The sequence below is a fragment of the Acanthisitta chloris genome, unplaced genomic scaffold (assembly GCF_000695815.1).
Source record: "Acanthisitta chloris isolate BGI_N310 unplaced genomic scaffold, ASM69581v1 scaffold17695, whole genome shotgun sequence".
Classification (NCBI taxonomy): domain Eukaryota; kingdom Metazoa; phylum Chordata; class Aves; order Passeriformes; family Acanthisittidae; genus Acanthisitta; species Acanthisitta chloris.
The window spans coordinates 105,824-113,469 of NW_008675576.1; positions in this window are offsets into that span (position 1 = coordinate 105,824).

The following is a 7,646-nucleotide window of genomic DNA, read 5'->3' on the forward strand; positions in this document are numbered from 1 at the left end:
GACTGGACCTGCTCCTGTCTAGGGCTTACATCTTTCTGAATGACAGACAAATGCCAAGGTTAAGAGCAGCTTTCTTGCTTGTGCTAGGAAAATTGAAGTCCACAATGTAAGCAGCTTATCATCTGAAATATTTATGTATTCATCCCTATAAAAGCACCTATTTTTCTTTGCAAATCTACAGTGAAGCAAAATACTATATATAGATAGAATGGCTATCAAGGGCATCCCAATTGATAATGTGAGTTATTATTTTCTTCTTTAGTTTTCTTTAGGGCATCTTCCATCTTTGGACAGCAGGTCAGCCCTCCTGGAGAGCACACAAAACCTCATTGTCTGCAGTTCTTAAAAACAAGGTCCATTGCAGAAAATTATTTCCAATGTCAAAGATCTTGCATTAAAATTGTCTATCCAGTGGACCCTTTTTACTCAAGTTTATTCTGATATTTGATAAGTTTAGGACAATAGAACAAGCAGAAGTAGACAGATCTAAATCTTAATGCATTTCTTGGCCTACTCTGTGTCACAGTGGATGCTTAACAACTGGAATTGTGAATGGAAAGGGAAGGAAGATACAATAATTTAAGCATTAGTCCAGGTTTCAAAGACCTGTATGCAGTTCTTAGCTGTCAAGTGATCAAAGACTCTTCATTCCCCATCTATAAAACACTTTTAACAGCTGTAGCCTTTCTCTTTGAGAAGTTTTGTGAAAGTGGATGATTCAGCATTAAGAAAATGTCTGGGTACCATACAGCTGTGTCAGCCAGCAATGCAAGCAAAGTATTGAACAGTGTATCGAACAAACCATTTTTCCATATACCATATTAAACTATGAATCTTACAAATGATGAAGCAGTGATTTTCCCATTCCACTGATTCCTGGCATTTTCTGTAGCCTTCTGTAGTCATTTCAAGTTCCTTTTCAAGCCAGAAGGTAACTCAGGTGTGCCTTCTGTACCTTGCACACAGGACACACAACATCAGGACATGGTGAAGAGGTGGCAAGAAAGTGTTGTGCAGACCCATGAGGGGACAGGAAATTTCCCCTGATGTCTCTGTCCACACAGTCTGCTGTGGGAAACCCAGACCACTGGAGTTATAGATATGTTTCTCACTTGAGCTTTTAGAAACTTCATGAAATTGCAGATAATCTCATCTCCTCTTCCCTGAAGCTTCTTTCCAGCCTTAGCTGAGATAGCAACAAATGCTTTCTTCATTGGGAGGGGAGAAAAAAGGGAAGGCAAAAAGTGGGCAAATAAAATTATCTTTAAAATGCAGTTGGAGCTGATGATACAGTAAATTCAGCTACTCAGTTGCTGCTTTGCAGTTGTTTGTTGTTTCTGACATTACCCACTAATGCAATTGAAAGGGTAACTACTGAAGTCACTGAATGCATTCTGATTTATTCTTTTCTCTGTTTTATATCCAGCATATCTTTTCATAAGTTAGGCTGTCATTACATTGAAGGTAAATTATCTGTCCTTTTTTTTCTGGAGACTAGTTGTGTAAGAAAATAAAATCTAAAAATATTTATAGCATCAATTGCAATGTATCTGAGTATACCTAGAGTCTAAAAATACGTATTTTAATTAGCGACCTCTTGGGGGTGATCAGAGAGCTCCAATTTTAGTTACAAGATATTGGTGGAGGTGGAACTCCAGGACAGTTTCAGGGCAATAAGTAGCACGGATTTTGGTAGCATATTTCCTAGCCCAGCAGAGGAGTAGGGCGGGTTTGTGACTATGCTGTTCAATATCACAGCATGCTTGCACTGTAACTACAATGTGACTGAGACATCTTTAAATTCACTGTGTTCTGCATTAAAAATCCCAGTGATGATTAAGTGTTTAAAACACAGAGGAGTAAGAACTGCTAGAGCCTACTGCTACGGGGAAGCAATTATGAACTAAATGCCTAAAAGCAGATATATTTGATGGAAGGTATTGGAACTGGGCTTGTAAAGAATAATTATCAGTTAATCAGTGGTATAAGTCAAGTTTTTTAAACAGTTACATTAGAGAATTCTCCTTTCAGTTCTGCTTTTGTGTTCCCATTGGCATAAGTGTATGTGTATTCCAAAAGCAAAAGGCAAAATAACACTACTGTGTCAATTTATTTGCCAGAATTATAGTCTGCCACATCCTGCTGTCTTACTAGCCTTGTTGGACAGGGTTAATATTGCTCTGGAAACTGAATTTAAGATTATCTGATTCTCAATCTTAATCTCAATCTTAAATATCTTAAATATTACATTAGGGAAATATTAAATTAGGGAAATGGGGAGGGGGAGCTTTTATCTTGCACAATGCTATAAACCACTAATTGTAATTTAAAAGCATTTGTGTCTTGTTATTTTTATTGTTCTGAAACAGTAATGATAGTAGACTGTTTCCTTGCTTGTATCTAGACACATGCAGATGTTATTGCTGGGTAGCTAGGGAAGGAGCTACTATTTGCTACCAGGAGTACCAGGCCTTACAATAAGTTTCAGTCAGCTTGCTCCCTTTTCACTAAGCTTAAGCTCCTTCAAGCTTATATTTACTACTGCATAAGAACATGCAAGTGAGAAAATAGATAATATTAATTTATTCCTGTGCTAGTGCAATAATAGCACTGCATTGACTTCAGAAGAGCAATGTCTGGTCCTGAGAGTAAAGGTGATCAAACTGGGATTCATGGGCTGGAGTTTTCAACAGGGCTTAAAGGAGTGGGGACAGTATTCACTAGTCCATGAAGCTGCCTTACACCCTTGTGAAAATACTATGTGCTGTGCTTATCTCTACATTCCTAGATATTAGCTCCAAATAGTTTAATAACCATCAAGTTGTTGCTCCATACTATGATCATGTGCTATCACCTGGGACATCTGAGTCACTTAGGGACACGCATAGCTATCAGCAGTAGGTTAGAATAGATGAAGGGCTTGAGCAAACCCTCCTAAAGCCAGTGTGAGTTTTTCCCACGACTCTGATTTAAAGCTAGATAAAGACATATTTTGGCACGAAAATTATGCATACTTCTTAGACAGTCTCCTCGTAGGACTGCGTTGAAATACGATATTGAAGGAGAGCTTCAGGGAAACTTGCACAGCTGTGATCAGTGTTACACTTAGGACTGTTCTCTCAGACATACAAACTGGTCTATTCCAACTCTGTTTACAGTGGGACCTCTCTTTTCTTCTAAGGGAGGTGGAATGTTTGGTGGTTTGTCCTTTCAGATGCTCTTTCTCCTCCAGCTGTTGTCAAATACACTGAATTGTTACACAGCTGCTGCATTTGTTATGCCATTATATGACTGCATTTATAGGGACAAAAAGCCCAATGGGTCTGAAATGATCTCTGTTTCTCAATGGCAGGAGCAGTGGCAGCAGCAGCAGGTGTTTGCTAAGAATACCTCTGGAAGAGAGAGGAAGAGCAAGTGTGCCTCAACATATCACTTTGCATATTGACATTCTTCCCAAGGGAGCAGAGGAAATAAGCCAATTAAGCTTGAAAATGGCAGAGTTATTTGATGATCCTTCTGTCTGATTCTGCAAAGGTTTAACCAGAACTCTGAGTTTGTCACAAGATTAATTTTAAGAAGCAACTGCTTAAACAATTCCTCATATTTCTCTGCTGTTAGTCAGTCTCAGTTTGTTGCCCCAGTGGTAAACATTCACATCCATGCTGTGAGTGTTTATGTTCCCAGCTCGTTTCAGCCAGTGGGAACTAACACCAAGAAGCCAGCACATCTTTATTACTAGGAAGTTGCACTATCTGTGTGCAGATGTTGCTGCTGTTAACTTGAAAATCTGGCTGTGCTGTGCTATGAGTGAGAGACATTTATAAATCTGGGAGTCTCTTCCTGGGTCTGCTGCTGAAGCCTGATCATTTGACTGTAGTTACTGCAGGCCTCACAAAGATTCACCAGCAAGGCTGGTACAAATAATACTCTCAAAAGAAGTAATTACTCAGGTGACCAGAAGGAGCTGCTCAGGTGCATTTATTGTAGATTAGAAAGTGACCTGGGAGGTAAAATCTTCTAAGTAGTCACAGGATAGGTGCAACAGTGGTAACAATTTCTACCAATGAGTTCAAACACTGACCATAATTAGACTCAATGTTATGGTATCTGTCCTTGAATTTGTACCTACATTTTGTAGTGACGTGGTTTTATGTGGATAACTCTCCATCAGGAACCAGATGAGCATCTTCATTTGCTCTGCACAGACATCTAATTAAATCGTTGAAAATAAAAAACGTTTGGGCCACAGTACCTTGTTGATTTTTAGTTAGGTGAAAGCATGGTAGGTCTCATTTGTATATATTAGAAGAGCTGGGAAGAGGGAGAGGTATGAGATGGTAATGTTTGCAGGTATTTAGTTAGTTTAGGTTAAATAAATCTTGAAAGAGTGCAAAGCTTCACAGGATACAGCCAAAGCTATGGGGATGGGCAGCAGGGTGGCCACTGTGCAAGTATGAATGTGTATTAGTAACTACTGGGGAGCTAGAGGCAGGTATGGACTGTTCATACATCTCATGGGAGTTAAATGCAGCCACAGAACCACAGAACTTATTACACCAACTGTCTCACCATGCTTCATTAGCACCATGCTTTTGAAATAGGTTCTATCTATTATGGATTACAGGACAAATTTATACTATCTGTCCTATTTTGCCCAGATATTGGCCTCTCATAGAGAAAATACCATGGGCTGGATGATCTTGTGAGAACTGATCTGCCACAAAAAAAACTTTAAAAGATAAAGGGCTCTGTAATCCATTGGTATTCTCCTGAATCTTTCACTTTATTAATTTCATCTCATTATAATGCCTCTTTTCAACAGGAAGCTATCAAGCAGATCCCAAGAATGTGGTCATTCTGACCCAGCTCATTGAGATTCACTTATCTCATGATAAAAAGTATAGCCGGAATACACCAGCTGTACAGAATAAGATAAATAGTTCAAATGTCTATTTGGAACCACTGTAAGTAGATCTTTTCTCTCCAGTAATGTAATTTTATCTTGCTGTATCTAATTGTGGGTAGTTGCTGAATCTAATGATGAGATTGCTCTGTTTTCTGTCTTGACAATGTCTCCAAAGCCCAAAGCAATGAGAGAAATCAAAATTATTTAAAATTGTCCAGAGTGATTGATTCCACTGTTGCACAGAAGGATATTTTTCTTGGGCTTTCATGGATTTCAGTAGATCAAAACTGTATTGTCTTCTTTTATGGAAAAGAAGATCTAAAACCTCCTGTAAGGTGAGAAGATTCATGAATTGGTTCAGTAGTCAACCACTGACATGTGAGACAGAGACTGAACTAGTCAAGTACTCTCTTAAATACATTACCCCCAAAAGCCATTTCTGACACTTCTAAAATGTAAAATTATGTGATGCTTCTGTTTTGGTGGTACTTGACTCATTTACCTGTGGTTTGCATGAGAATTTCTGTCCACAGCAGAAGACATAACTGGTAGCTCTGCACTGTTAAAGCAGATTGGTGGTCTCATACTCATGGCCAGTGTGCCACCTGGAATACAACTTGGGAGTCTCCTGGCCAGGTATAGACCTTTGATACTTGAGCAAGAGCTGGCCCTCCATTCAGCTGTAAGTGTCCCATTCATAGCTATCCCCATCTTTTCAATTATTCAGCAAGTTTGATCCCTGCACTAGAGGGCAGTCAGAGTCAGCTGCACCAGCTGGTAGGTATGTCACACCAGCCCCAGGAAAAGTGGGACAAGTCCCAAGACTCGCCTTTTAGTCCTTCAGCCCCTTAGTATTAGCCCTTTGCCAGAGCCAGGAATGAGCAGCACAGGCACTACCATTTCTCTTCATGAATGAGAAACTGAAGCGCAGTGGCTGTTGGATCCCTCTCCATGAGGCATTTACACAAGTTGATTTTTCTTTCTTGGCTATTCTTAATCTCCAATTTGCATGTATTGGGTATTTTCTGGGCCCACCTCATGAATTTTTAATGGAGATAAATCAAAAGGAAAATACATGGCTAGGAATGAAATGCTGAAAAAAATTGCCAAATTACATGATTCCAGTGGGACAGGACTTGGGCAGCTGATTTCATAGCCATTGAAGTACCTGGGATTGTCTGGAAAATCAAGTGTGAATAGGTTTGTATAGTCCCTTATACCACTGTAGAACCCATCAAAGCACTTCAGTCTCCTGCAAAGCTTTGTGCTATTCACAAATCCAACTGACTTGCTCTACATCACCTTCATAAAGGACTACATTCACTTGTTTGTTGTGTTGCCATGTTTCAAATCCTGTTTGAATTGTAAGTAAGACTCTAGGAGTATCCATTCCATCATCTGCTTTCTCCCCAGGGCAGCTGAACGTGCCTGGCTTCAGGTTGCAGTTTGGTTTGGGCTCTTGGGCTGTTCCCTGTGATGTGTGGCATGACAAGAGTAAGGGATTTGGTAGACTCTTTTGGAAGGAGTGTGCTCTCTCACGAGACAGAGTACACCCAAGATATGGCAAGTAAAACTGTCATGTGATTGGGGAAGGGTATGTGAAGCACAGAGCAGAAGTGAAAATGGAGTTTGATGGCCTGGGATGCTGGGTAGCTGATTTATTTAACAGAAAGGAATTCTCCCTCATAGCCAGCACTGAACATGGCATTCTGAATTTGCCTCTTGAGAAGTAGGCATTGGCTGATGCCTCAGACAAGATACTAGACTTGGGAGTTGCCCATGTGCCCTGGCCTAGCAGATCCCATGATATGTTGAAGGGAGAACTCTGGCAACCACCAGCTTGGATATTTCTGCCCTCATGTGCAGCCAGACTTACAGCACCACAAACACAGGGAAAGTATATCAAAACAACAACCTCACAGAAATACCATGGTGTTAGGTGAATGGCAGCTTTTTGCATAGAGCAGTTGGCTTTGCAGGCTGGCCCCAAATCAATTTTGGGTAAGACTTGTTCTTCCATCAAAAAGCTGTGGAAAGGCAGAGGAAAAAATTGCTTTTTATCATCTGTGAATGAGGGTCCATGCCATCAAGCCATCTTGGTGAATCCTCCTCCTCCCGTTGCATCTCTCATGCACTGCTCAGGACTGTCCACAGCCAGCTAGGTGCCAAGCCTAGCTTTCCACCATCTGCACTAGACAACCTTTTCTTTTGGCCTGCAGCTGCTGTTCATGGCTGTGTCAGTTCGAACGGCAAACACGGATACAAGCATTACCAAATACAAAGCCCCATGTGGAGGTGACACTGTGCATCTGGAACTCATCCAAATTGAGTAAGTCTTTCTTCTTCCTTCCCATGCTTAAGCAGGAACCAGGAAATATCTTCAAGGGACTTTTTTTTTTCTAATTCTTGCTTATACTATTCATAAAGGACTGGCAATTTGTAAACATCCCCAAAGCATAAGGTGTGCTCTGAGCTTTTGCTTTCTCAGGTTTCATGTCTGTTTACATTACAATAAGGCTAAACAAATGAGGGCAATAGTAGCATCTCATTGCTTTGTTTTCTGGCTGGCATTTCCAGTCTGGTCTGGAACAGCTGAACCCAGGAAGGGATTCCCACTGTTGTCAAAGGGCTCTACATGAATAGGTTCCAGTGCCAGCCCTACATTTCTTTTATTTTCCATGCCCTAAACTCCCACCACTTTTACTGGGTGCTGACAGTTTTTGCCAATGGCAGCATCAGT